Source organism: Triturus cristatus, chromosome 2_2 (assembly GCF_964204655.1).
Source record: "Triturus cristatus chromosome 2_2, aTriCri1.1, whole genome shotgun sequence".
Lineage (NCBI taxonomy): Eukaryota > Metazoa > Chordata > Amphibia > Caudata > Salamandridae > Triturus > Triturus cristatus.
The window spans coordinates 696,646,669-696,658,920 of NC_140582.1; positions in this window are offsets into that span (position 1 = coordinate 696,646,669).

The following is a 12,252-nucleotide window of genomic DNA, read 5'->3' on the forward strand; positions in this document are numbered from 1 at the left end:
GCTAAGAGCTATGAACCAAAACCACCATCCAAGTCTATGTCCTGAGCAAACAGACAGTGATTAATGAAAGTGAATGGACAAGGCCACGTCGCTGCCCTACAAATTTCTGTTATAGAGGCCCCCTGAAGTTGTGTCACAAAAGTGGACATGTCACAACTCGACCTTAAATACTACTCAGAGGCAGGGCCGGACTGGCTACCGGGCGTTTTGGTGTGCTGCCAAGCTGGGGGCTGATTTCGTTGATGGGGACCTGTGTGTGCTTAAAATCATTCATTTTGCTTTGTTTATTTAGAAGCACACGCAGGTCCCCATCAACGAAATTAGTCCCCACCACAGTAAAATCAGCCCCCAGCTTGGCAGCACACCAAAACGCCCGGTAGCCAGTCCGGCCCTGCTCAGAGGAGAGAGACCGCCTGACTTGTAAGCCATTGCAAGAAGAGAACTGACCCAATAGCTTAAGGAATCTACGGCAGGTTTACAATTTTTACATGCAGGCACGAAGGGATTCAGGCTGTTTAAAGGAAGATAACTTTCAAGATACATCGGGAGGGCTCTTTTAACATCCACCTCCTGAAGCTGTTCTTCATTCTCATTGGAGAAGGAAAATCTGAGGAAGTAAATCTCCTGGTCTCAATGAAAAGGCAAAATAACCTTTGGACAAAAAGAGGAAAGATATTGTAAAATGATCCTATTTTCAATAATCTTGCAAAAAGGATTTTTGTAAGAGAAAGCTGCCAATTCTCCTGCCCTAGAGGTGCAAGGGCTCTTTTCTGAACTACTAGCTGATGTGATGCTAACTGAGAAGAAAGTCTTCAATGTCAAAGTCTTAAGGTCAGTTGGACGAAGTGGCTCTAAGAGAGGGAATTCTAATGCACCCAGAACTAGCAACAAGACCCAAGAACAATTCTGATGCAGAGGGTCAGGATGGGGATTCAGCAACCCCTTAAAGTATCTGGAAACTAATACATTTGGGTGAAGATTACTCCAGAAGCCCATTGTAACTTCAGACTAGAGATTCTTAAACCAAACAACACCTCACCCTGCAAAATTGACATAACCTGGAACAAATCGGCCGTGGGTTGGTCTAATTGCCTTGGGCTACTCCATATACTGAAGGAATTGTAATGCCTGGAATAAGCTCTTAAGGGGAAAGAATGCCTAGATGCCCGTAAAGTATGAACCAAATTATCGTGTAACAGGCTCACAGAACAGAACACAAGTGGTGGAGGTGTCTACTTTGTTTATTAGGCACCTAGCATTATGTAAGGTTTAAGGGTGAAAAATAATGAGGAAGTGGAGAAACAGAAGCCATTCCATTTGGACTATCCTGGAGTTACATCACTCCTCTCTTGTGGTAGTCACCCTGGGGTTTCCTTTCAAGTGTTGTTCCCCTTTTACAGTATTCCCCATCAGGAAAATGACAAACCCTCGGGAAGAAACAAAGCAAAACAGGTCCTGAGTATCAAATACTTATTGCTTACTCTTCCCATCACCAACCAACAGTGTTGTGACTTGTGAGATTTAACACAAAAACAAGCCCTTAGGGGATCTCAGTGCCTTTTTACAGTGCACCCAGTGAATTTCAAGACTTGCCTTCTGTGCCTTCACCAACCTTCCGTCAGTCCCACTACATGTCCGGACACCGTGCTATAGCCACCACTCTGGTACAGCACAAATCAACAAGTGCCTGGTGCTATGGCTCGTTTCCTGAGCCATAGCATTACGGACCACAGCTTCCTCTCCCATTAAGTCTCCAGATGGGCGCAGTATTGCTGTTTGTAGGGCGTTTTTCTGTCTGTCTGTCCTCTTCGGAAGCCTCTGTCCCATGTCCCCAGGGTCATTGTCAATGAAGAAATCTGCCCCATCAGGCTCCATTTCTACCCTCTTGCCGCTCTCTGTCTTTCATCTCCTGTGTTCACTGTGGTCCTGGAATCTTCCTCTTTTCTCTTGGTGCCTTCCGTCTTCACTTTTGTGGCCATTAGAGGTGGTGCATTCTGTGGTTGCATTTGAGAGTGCAGAAGAGAGACTTGAACCACACTCTCACTGTCCTGGAGGCTGCCTGTGATAGCCATTTTGTAGTTTACGGCACCCCGCACGTCAGCCTTTTCGCAATCAAGAATGCCACTCCTACTCATCCCCCTCCTCTCAGTTTCCAGACCAATAGATGGGCTTCGTCAAAACCTCCTGTTGCAGAACTGGAAAGGCTAATCAAGATGGATTGATGGGAAGCCTCAATTTCTTCTCATTTTCAGAGATGTCAGGAGAGGAAATAAACATTAGTGGGCCTATGTCAGTGCAATCAGAAGTACTGTAACTCTTTCGCTTTTGAAACCTCAGAAGGTGAGAAAAGGGGGAAATAGCAAACAGAATACTGGAAGGCCAATGCCAGGTAAAGAATCCACTGCCAAAGCTTGATTCTCTCTTGCTCTGGAGCAGCATCTGTCCACCAGAGTATTAGAATTTAAGGCAAAGTGATCTATTACAGGTAATCCCCGTCTCCTGACAATCATGAAAAAGACTGAAGGATGAAGGCAAAAGTTTGTTGATGAAGGACTGTTCCTGCTCAATGAGTCTACCACAATGTTCAGAGTCCCCACAATGTGAATTGCAGAAAGAGATGTGAGATATCTCTCTGCCCAATGAAAAAATCAGATTGAAATCTTCAACAGCAATGGTGAACGTGTTACTCCTTATTTGTTAAGATAAGCTTTGGTGGTTATAGTGCCTGTTCTTACAAGAAAAGATTGCCTGAGATCTGAGGAAAGAAGGTTTTTAGGGCCAGCCGGACAGTTTCTAACTCCCCCCAGTTTGAGAACCTACTTCTCTGTGGAAGTGCCCATACTCCCTGAATTTGATGATGATCTAGCCAAGCTCCTCACCCAAGAGACTGGCATCCATTGTGACGATCAATGGGGGAGGGCTGAGGAACAAGAGGTATTCATTGGAGGAGATTTAAAGGAACAAGCCACCATTGTAACTGATGTAAGACTCTCTGAGATAAAGAGGTTCTCTGGTCAAGATTCAGGGAAAGAGGTTCCCGAAGAGACAGAAGGAATTTCACAAATAGCTGTAGATAGAACCTTGCCCATAGAACCAACAGAATGGTAGCAGCCAAATCTCCTTCAACCTATAGGCAGGTGAAAATTGGAGTATTTGTCTAAGCCAAAGACTGTGTAACCATGTCTGATGTTTTATCAGTCTTATTTGAGTAAGAGTCACTATCCCTGTGTCTGTGCAAATTGTGCAAAATTGTGCTCCTATGAAGAGCCTGTCGTGAGATGGAACTGCCTCTGGTTTTGCCCAATTTATTTGAAATCTGTGACATTGCAATAAAGAGAGGACCACCTGGGTATGCAAGTACGCCATTTTCCTTGACGGTGCATAAAGGAGTAAATCGTCAAACTAGGGATGAATCTAAATACTCTGAAGGTGGAGCAAAGCAATTAGAGGTGGAAGTACCCTTGTAAATACCCTTAGAGTGGATTTGAGCCCTAAAGGGAGAACTGAAAACTGGAAGTGTTGACATCCCACTGCAAACTGTAAATATCTTTGAAAGTTCACTGAGATAGGGATATGGAGATAGGCACCCGTAATATCTATTGTGGTGAGAAAATCTCCTTCTTTTACCAATGGAATTACAGATTCAAGGATACCATCTTGAAATGTGCAGCTCAAATCCAGGTGTTTACCCTCTTCAAATCGAGGACTGATGGAGGAACTCTTACAACATTCTTTTTCAAGAGTAGATCCCGAATTCCAGACAGAGGGTCCTTGTGTTTCATAAAATCCCTAGGAACTGGAGTGGGACAGAACCCTGTCCTGGGAGGAATGCTCAAAAAGTCTATCAGGTAATTGGTTTGGCAACCTGTAGTGCACCTTTGTTGCTAATGTATTGTTACCAAACATTCACAAATAAATGAAATCTGCCTCCAACACGTTCTGTTGCTCCTGACGACCCAGAATAATCAGGGTCTCTATTTAGATGTTTCTAGCTGAACTGTAGAATTATCTTTCTTCGGCTGCTTCTTAGGTTCAAATCTGTTATTGCGATAGGAGGATTCATAATCACATCTGGTTATGGAACGAGAAGATTGACATCAAGATATCTGATGGCAGCAAGAGGCGTAGGACATCCCATTAAAAGGGAGGGCATGCTTTCTATCTTTAAAAGCCTTTATGATCATGTCATTCGAACTTTCACCAAACAGCTTCCTGTTATAAAAGGGAAGTTTTAAAAAACTGATTTCTTCACTGCTTCTGCTTTCCACTTGTGCATCCAAAGGTTAAGTCTAGCGGCTATTAGTGCTCCTATACTCACCGAAGATGCTCTCGGAACATCTGAGGAGATGTCAGTAACATACTTTGCTTGCTGTTCCATGGCTAAAAGTCGGTCAGCGCAGTCCAAGCCATTCTTTATACTTATTGCCAGATTTCAAAGTCCTTCACCAATGACTGTGCCAAGTAAGCTGCATAAGCTGAAGAACTTAACAAAAGATTTTGAGGTGAAATGACCCTCTTCAAGGTGCTTTCAACCGTTTTATCCATAGACTCTGACAGAGAATAGTCTTCTGAATTCAAGGAAGTTCTTACAATGAGAGTGCCCAAAATTGTGTCCATCTGAAGAGTAGAAAGCAAAGTATCATTGGAATCTTTAAGAGTGTAGAGCTTCTTAAGAAAATAATAGATTGAAACTCGATCAGGCTCCATCCATTCACAAAAAATGAGTTCTTGATTTTAGAATGGAGTGACATAGAGATCAACAGAGGTTGAGCATCTTGCGTAAATAGCACATCCTCATTATCTTGGCTTGGAAAAAGCTGAAACCCCTGGTTGTTTCTGAAGTGCCCTAGGATCTTCAGCACCTCCACCCTCCATATATACTTTCCTGATGAAGTAGAAGGCCTTTCATCATCATATGAAGAAGATGAGTCCTGCGACACTTTCTGTTGACCCGCTTACGCTCATTCTATTTCTCTCTAAGAGCCTGAGTCACCATATCATTAATAATTTTTTGCACTTTTTCCACAGTGAATAAAGCAGGTTCATCTGCTGATGGCTGTGGCAATGCAGCCAGGAGATCTAATCCTCTTTGCTACTATCTGAGTCTCCTCTGAATAGGAAAAGGAAAGAAACCACATCTTGGGTCCACGATTGACTACAATAGCGTCACCACTAACTTACACCAAGAAAGGAAATTGTTCATGTAAAAGAATCCTTTACGAGCCTCAACAAATGACTAATAGAAAAATACTTTTTTCTCTGCCCACCGATAAATAAACTGTTTGTGTATACAAATAATTACAAAGCCTCACAATGCTTTGTAAAAATATATTGAGGAAGGTTGAGGCCCCAAAGTGTAACTTACCTTTTTCCCCAATTCTGAACACTGTCTAGTATGCCTGAAGACTCACAAATTTGGTCCGGCATCTGACACATCTTGCTCCAACTTCAACCAGGATGCGCAGCCACAGTCACTTCAGATCGGCCGTAACAACCAAGGTATCAGGCCCGACAAACCTCCAGACTGCGTCCCTCACCGCGGACAGGAATCCAAAGACAGGCACTGTCCCACATACCCCTTCCAGCCAAAACCATACTTAAAAATATTCAATGCGTCTGGTGCCCCACATCTGAATGCCTGGCTGCCTATGAAGGAAGACAGAAAAGGACAGGAGGGGTCTGGGGTAGAGGGGCTTTTATGATTATGGATTGGTGTTGCAATTTTAAGGAAGAAATGCGAGGGGGAAGATGGGTAATGCAAATTTTTTGTTAAATTGAGTAAATATTCCACAAAAAAGCATGTACAAGTGTAGTTCATTTGTATCTACCACTGGTGAGGAGTCACTTAAATAAGCAGCCATCTTCCTTCACATGTCTTTGGTGCCCGCAAAACAAATTGTTGAAGCACGATTCATACGTGCATTAGCAATGGAAAAACATCTTAACACACTGGGAACAAGCAGTGAAAATATCTTGATTAACAGAAACAGACCTCTTTGGACCAGTGTCAACAACGACCTATAAAGAGTCCAATCCCCAAAAATCAATTCTGTCTCATACATCCCTTATAATTGGAATATGTCTAATTACTGCTTACCTACTGCCCGTCTATTGAAATAGACATGTGATTGTGGCATTTATTATAAATCCATTTAACAGACATCACCACACTGGTCGACCTTGTCTCCTCTACTCTATTCAGTGATTGCACAACACCTGTCTCACTCTTATAATTTAAAACTTTAAATTATGTAATATATGTGGCTGTTTGCTATATGAAGGTCTCCTTAAAATTCCATTTTGTTTACAATGCTATGCTAGTTGCTAACTTGTAATGATTTTATATCCACTAAAAATGTTGAAGTAAAAACAAGCTTTTATGAACATAGACTTACAATTGTGCACGTTTTTGAGAAGGTGCATTCCGATGAGGTTTTATCCCTCAACATTTGTGTCCTCTTGCTAAAATGTATTTATATTTTAGTGGTTGTACTTTTTGCAAGGGAGGTCGTATAATCTTTAAATTTAACGTGGATATACTAATAAAAGAATTCTCCAAAACAAGGTACTGTAGTAAGGACTCCCTTAATACGTACATACATTGTTAAGTTAGCATAACCACGCTAGATGTTAGAAAGCCATCTTGCTGCTTTTGCGCACGACACTGCGTTCACATGTTATTGCTTAAACAAACTGCTGACTCGAGCTTTGCCTCACACGAGAGCAATCTGTTGTTACCATCCTGAGCTCTGCGCAGCGACCTTGGTCTGTACATGATGTGACAAACAGTCTGGGTTGTTAGACAATGCATGTTTTCCACTCTAGGTTGATCGACCCACTATTTAGCCATAACACACAGGCAGCTGCAATATACCTGAAAGTTGGTGCTTTTAATATGACAGCCCTCATGTTTAGTATTCAGACCGAAGACGAGCCTTCCTGCGAGAAGACTCCTGATGCTCCTGTGATGTGATTTCACTAAGCTGATCTTTGAGGTATGGGGTCCCCTATTCAAGCCTAAGAGACCTTCTATTAGACTAATAATAATATTAGCTTCTTAGTAAAGGGAAGGTGGGAACATGATCACCCCTTTTATATTCTATGGTATTGTAACGATGCTGATGGTTTTGATTTTAATCATTTGTCTGCTTGTATTAGCCAAAGTACTGCATCTTAGGACACGTGGTCTATAAAAATAAACTCTTTTTATTTTCACCGTGTCTCTGTTGATTCTTGTTGTGGACTGATGTAAGAATAATAAACGAACAGGTATTTCCGATTCCCACCATTTCTGAGAGTATACTGAGTCGCTTGTTCTGGGTTGTCTTTTCATTGGGATCGCCGAGCTAAACCTCGGATAATGAATGGGACACTTATGCTAGCCGGATACTGGGTTCTGGGTTCTGAGGTGAGTTTCTGGTACACCACAATTCACTGAGGTCCTGGGGTTCTACGCATAGTTCGGTATATAAGCAGAATCCCTGCAACATGGCGCACCTAAGGTTTGGTCTATGAGTTGAAACGCCTTAGTAGTGCTTATCTTAGTCCACAACACCCTCATTCTTGCTTCCGGATAACAAGTCTGACGGATTTAAACCTACCTATTTCTATTGATATAGGTTTCTTCAAGCTTGATCATTAAAAAGGTTATTGAACCCTTGTGCTACTGAATACTTTAAGTGTAGCTTGTCCTTATGGCGGTAGATATTGCGGCGCATAGCCGTGCAGCTCTAAAACGTCATTTGACGCAGTATGGGGTGCCGGACACTGGTATGAACGTCATCTTTGTGGTGGGAGCCGATGCGGCTCATCCCTATGAGTTGTTCTACTCTTGGGTGACGATTCCGGCGGTGAGTGAGGATGATAATACCTTTCATTCTTACACTGCCACTGCCGTGCCAGCGAACTATACACCGTATAGGACACAAGAAATATCAATATCTGCTTGGCAGCATCATATTTGGTTTAATGGCGCCCTTCCCCATGTGGTTATACCGCCGAGAATGGGCCCTTTATCAATTGCAGGGGCCACTTGGCCGGTACTAGCCGGATTTACGCCTCATCCCCGTTACCTCACGGTGACGGTGGCTGAGTTGCGTGTACTACACACTGCCCTTATTACGGTATATAGGGCGTTAGTGCAGTACGTGTCGCGCAATATGCAGGCGGGGGCGCCTGCTGTTGCGGGGCAGCCTACTGACCACCATGCGGTGGTCATTAGTCCTGTTATGGTTAATTCTGTTATGGGCAAGCGCCCCCAAACTAGGGATGATTTCCCCTTTTGGCTTGCTGAAAAATTTGACCAAATAGAAGCGGTATACCCGAATACGTCTCCTGTGGAGAAACACAGGATCCTCACCATTAGTTTGCCTAAAGACTTGGTCCCCCACATAGATGATTGCGTTACCTGGGGTAAGGTCTTTGCAGCGACGTACGCGCAGTGCTATGGCACTCCGTCTATGTTGCAGCTGCCCTCCGTTATTAAACGTGTTCAACAGAACCACGGTGCGGAGTCTGCGATAGAATTAGGGATGCGGCTCCTCGGGGAGTTTGACCTGGTGGCTACCATGATAATGGGTAACCTTAAGGGTGATGCTTTGCAATTCCAGGTTCGTAATGAACTGAAGAAAGTTGCTGAGGAGGATAAGCCGCAGGATTTTGCGAAAATAATCTCAGGTGCATACAGAGATTTAGGTCGTAGCTCTTTAGGAGTTAAGCCTGTGATCAAAACTCCCGATTTTAAGCAGCAGGGTAAGGCAGAAGCCTCTGGTAAGGATGACCGGCCAAACTTTCCAAAACAAAATTGGCGGTCTAAACAACAGGGAAAGCAGCAGCAGAAACAGGGCTCTCGGCCTGCCTCTCCCGTTCAGTCAAGTAGTGAACGCACTTATGATCTGCGAGATCGTGCTACTATTAAGTCTCCTGATAGATTTCAGGTTTCTGAACAACGTTCTCCTCGTTCTTCACAGGAAACATCGGCTTCACAGTCCGGTGGCGGAGGCGGTGGCAAAGGTCGGGGTGCACCACAAACACGTGACCAGCCCCGACAGACTGAGGGTAAAGGCAAGCAGGACGAATTTGCACGACAAAGACCCCCGTTTCAGAAGAAGAAAGTGGCGGCTCTGACGGCAAGGTATGCCTCAGATAGTGCGGACACAGCTTCGGAACCGGACATGGGCGCTGACGCTACTGGACAGCGCAGCGGAAATTACCATAGTCCGTCAAGCTCTGCGTCCATTTCTGGCGGCGACAGCAACTGATATAATGGTTACTGTTGAAACAGCTGACACCAGAGTGGCTCCCCCTGACAGACTTTATGAAATAGTCTTATTAATTGAGGGTGACATACAACGTACAATAAAAGGGATTTTTTGGGATAATCTGACTACCACCTATGATATCCTCCTAGCGGAGGCAGATTGGCCCTCAGCTTTCATTTTAGAAGCTCCTAGAGGGGAGGAGGTAATCCTCCCGTCCTTTGCGCACACGGTGCCTAAGGACCAGGCTGAAGTGTACGCTGAGGAGTGGGCGCTGGCGCTTGCGCCGGCGGTATATCGTACTCAGGTGGGATGGGACCGGTTGTCCCCCTGCCATGAGATTCCATTGCGGTCTATGCCCCAGCCTCAACCCCAATATCCCATGCGTCGTGAAGCTAGGCCACACGTCGCGGGCAATCCTTGAGCAATTGAAATATCAGGGTGTTATTGAAACTTGTGTGTCCCCTATGAATAACCCTTTATTCACTGTAATGAAGCCTGACGGCTCGTACCGTTTTGGTTTGGATTACCGGCACCTAAATTCCCATTGCCGGACCTGCGCGGTACAGAATACACACAGCTCGGCTCTTGTCGACAGTCTTGTGCGTAAAAGATTTAAAACGACACTTGACATTTCCAATGGCTTTTTTAGCCACAACCTGTTCACACTGAGTAGCCAGTGGACGGCATTTACTTCGGGCGGCAAACAAAAACAGTTTACGAGATTGGCCATGGGCTACAAAAATAGCCCTGGCGTCTTTTCCGCTCGCGTGGTCTCTCTCTTAGAGAGAATAGACCCCGACGCATACTCCTACGTTGACGATATCTACCTCACGGATGATGAGCTGATGCCACATCTGTCTCGAGTCGACAATATTATAGTGAGTTTTGCTGACTATGGCTTCAAATTTAATTTTGCGAAGTCTCACATCGCGGAATATACAGTGTTGTTTTTGGGCTACGAGCTCAACAATGGGGGTAAGGGATTAGCTCCTCACTTTCTGGAGAAGTGCGCATGCTTGCGCGCTCCTACAACGCTGAAAAAAATTACAATCTCTTCTGGGCTTTCTGAATTTCGGACGTACGTATATTCCTGATTATGCCCAGCGTATCAAACCGCTTTATGCCTTGGTACAACCTTCCTTTTCGAAGTCTAGCTGGAAGCTGGAACACTCTGCTATTCTACAGTCTTTACAGGCTGATCTTCTTGCTTCACAATACTTGCTGACGCGTGATAACCGCACTAACCTGGTAATAAGAATAGTACCGGGCGCCGTGGGTTTCACGTATTTAACGTTTAATGAGGGCGATACAGTCCCCATTGCGTATAAATCACACTTGTACACCTCTGCTGAATTACGTTTTTCCACGGTCGAGAAAGTTCTGACTGCTGTACAGATGGCGATCCTTAAAGAACGCGCGCTGTCGCATGGGAAACAGATTCTGGTTGTAACACCGTATCCTGCCCTAGAGGCAGTGACTAAAGCAAGTGTACCAAATTCTAAAGCTTTGCATCCACGGTGGATACAATGGGCAACAACTCTGACGTCACCAGATGTCACTTATATCTTTGACGCCTCATTACAGACTCAGGAGTACTTGCAGTATGAATTCGTTCATCCGGCTCCTCTGTCTTTGCGCCCGCTCGAAGAATACCATTGTGTCATATACACTGACGGCTCGGCGCAGCCCGCGATTGGATCAAAGCACGCTTATTCTGCGGCTTGCGCAATTGTCGTAGGTACATTCGTAAATGGTGAATTCCAATCTGATGCAGTGCATACGCAGTCATTGGGTGATTGTACCGCGCAATTGGCGGAGCTTCGGGCTCTGGTGCTTGCACTGGAGTTTGCTGATCCCCGTGTCACGACTTTAATAGTTAGTGACTCTTTTTATTGTGTCCAGTCATACAATGACAACTTACACTTCTGGTCTCAGAATGATTATCGAGACACCAAAGGTAGCACAATTAAGCATAAACTGCTTTGGGTTCGAGTGGCAGACTTTAAAGAGCGTCTCCCACTCGTGAATGTTATTCACACTCTTGGTCACCAACGACTTGGTGTCCATGCCGTCGGTAACAGCTTGGCTGACGAGGCGGCAAAAACCGCAGTGGCTACATACCTAGTGGCACCAGTTACAAGATCCAAAAGTAAGATTGATGATGACATCTTGGCAGCTATTGCTGCTACAGAGAAGGTAAGTGATTACCCGAAGGGTTTTCCTTCTCGTTATTTTTATCACTTAAGTCCTGATAACGTCCCGTTAGTGAGGATTAACGACGTTGGTGACAGAATTATTCCCAACGCGGACTGCAGACCGGCACTGATTCTAGCTGCACACGAGGGGTTGGCGTCAGCCCACGCCGGTGTGTCCGCTACTATATCTCTGTTACAACAACGTCACTGGTGGTTTGGTTTATATAAACAAGCGCGCGCTTATGTTCTTGATTGTGACATTTGCCAACAGATTAAACCTTCTACTGTTGCGCGTCCACCACAAACACAGTTGTATATATCTAATAAGCCATTTGGTTGTGTTTATTTAGATCACTGCGGTCCTTTTTCTTCTGATACTGCGTACAAGTATATCTTGGTTGCAGTGGATTCGTGCACACGTTTTCTCTGGGTATGGCCACAAAGGAGTGCTGATTCACGGACTGTCATCAGGGATTTGCGTGTCTTTGTGGGAACTTTTGCGTGTGGTACCTTCCATTCTGATCAGGGCCCTGCGTTCGCCTCTAAGGCTTACAAGGAGGCTATGAGAAATTTGGGGGTCCTAGTCAAATTTTCGTCCCCCTACCGACCTGAGGGTAATAGTGTGGTGGAGCGAATGAACCGTGACTTAAAGCAATCATTGACAGCACGTGTTTTAGGCACAGGCCGGAACTGGCTAGCCCATTTGTATAACGTCCAACGTGCACTTAATAATCTCCCTAGAAGGTCTCTGGGTGGGCGGACCCCGTACATGATGCTCTTCGGAATCAGAATGTTTG